Genomic DNA, 1,696 nt, shown 5'->3' with positions numbered 1-1,696 from the left:
TCCTCAATTGAGACTCCCAATTCTCAATATCTTCAGGTTTGTGTACTTGTGAATGAAACCACTTTTCACCAAACTTTAGTAATTGTTATTACAATGGACAGTGCTGCTCTGTTTGTAAGTTAAAATTTGTATGTTACTTAAATTTTTTATATGATTAAGTACTACTTTTGTTAAGAGAAAGAAAAAGATATGTTGCTGGGTGTGGTGGTGCATGCCTTTAATCCCAGCACTTGGGAGGCAGAGACAGGCGGATTTCTGAGTTCGAGGCCAGCCTGGTCTACAAAGTGAGTTCCAGGACAGCCAGGGCTACACAGAGAAACCCTGTCTGGAAAAACAACAACAAAAAAAGATATGTTGAGTATCATCTAACAATTTCATACTATGAAAGTTTCAATAAAGCAATTTACCTTTGTAATTCTGTATAAAATTTGAATCTGGTCTAATTAAAATAACGTAACACTTTGGGACAAAGTTACACATTAGCAACCCTGCACTAGAAGCCAAGATGGAAAAGACCTCCACAACCACCATGATCTTCCCCCTGGTGCTGTGGTAGACAGGGAGGAAGGTGATCCAGACACTGCAGAACACCAGCATGCTGAAAGTTAGGAACTTGGCTTCCTTGAATCTGTCAGGAAGCTTCCTAGCCAAGAAAGCCACAGCAAAGCTCCCCAGAGCCAAGGAACCCAAGTATCCCAGGACTAAGTGGAAGGTAATGACAGAGCCTTTGTTGCAAGTAATGACAGTCTTCCCATATTCTGATTGTACCTCTCTGTCAATAAAGGGAGGAGAGGTTACCGACCAGATTCCACAGAGAACAAGTTGGATTAGGGTACAAATGAGAAGGACCAACTTAGGTGCCCCTGTCATCATCATTCCTCTCATCCTTCTTCCTGGAGTAGTGAGCTTGAAAGCCATGACCACNGTTATTGTTTTGGCCAACACTGTAGAAACAGCCACAGTGAAAAATAGTCCAAATGTGGTCTGCTGCAGGATGCAGGTGGCCTGGTTGGGTCGTCAAATGAAGAGCAATGAGCAGAGAAAGCAGAAGGCTAAAGAGATAAGTAGGATGTAGCTGAGAATGCAGTTATTGGCCTTCACAATTGGAGTATCCTTGTACTTCACAAAAGTGACTAGTACTAGAATTGTGATGGCTGAAAAGGGCAGGGAAATGCAACCTAAAGCCATTCCCAATGGATCTTCATAAGTAAGAAATGACACAGCTCTTTGGAGGCAGTGGGTTTTCTCTAAGTTGGCATATTTATCATCTGGACACATCATACACTGTTCCATATCTGCTGGTGAACAACAATAAACCTGTATAAGACATCATAATTATGTAGTTAATAATTGTGAATTTGTATTATTCAGAGGATATATCAATAAATAATTTAGTGTTGAGCATCTATTCCATTCCTTATTGCTGCAGGAACCATGAACCTAAGATTGCTGTCTATTGAACTATGATTTGTAGTGGAAGAAAAAAACATCATAGAGAATGGAACAAAAAAGAAAATTATTTATTAAGCAAAAAAGAAAATATTATGAAAAATTGTTTAACGAAAGGGATTCCCANTTGAGAATCTCCAGCAATTTTGCTAGCTGTTCTAAGTAATCTATCTACAGACTCCTGGTAAGGCTCATTGGGGCCTTGCCGAATGCCGGATAAACCTCCATTAAAATCCCCTGAGGTAGG

At 40.0% G+C, this 1,696-nt stretch overlaps 1 pseudogene; it reads right to left on the bottom strand.

The window, feature by feature from the left end:
- Nucleotides 1-332: 332 nt before the first annotated feature.
- LOC110314721 overlaps nt 333-1,696 on the bottom strand; it is a 4,913-nt pseudogene continuing 3,549 nt past the window's right edge.

Source organism: Mus pahari, unplaced genomic scaffold, assembly GCF_900095145.1.
Source record: "Mus pahari unplaced genomic scaffold, PAHARI_EIJ_v1.1 scaffold_9778_1, whole genome shotgun sequence".
Taxonomy (NCBI): domain Eukaryota; kingdom Metazoa; phylum Chordata; class Mammalia; order Rodentia; family Muridae; genus Mus; species Mus pahari.
This window is presented reverse-complemented; position numbering and strand designations above follow the sequence as displayed.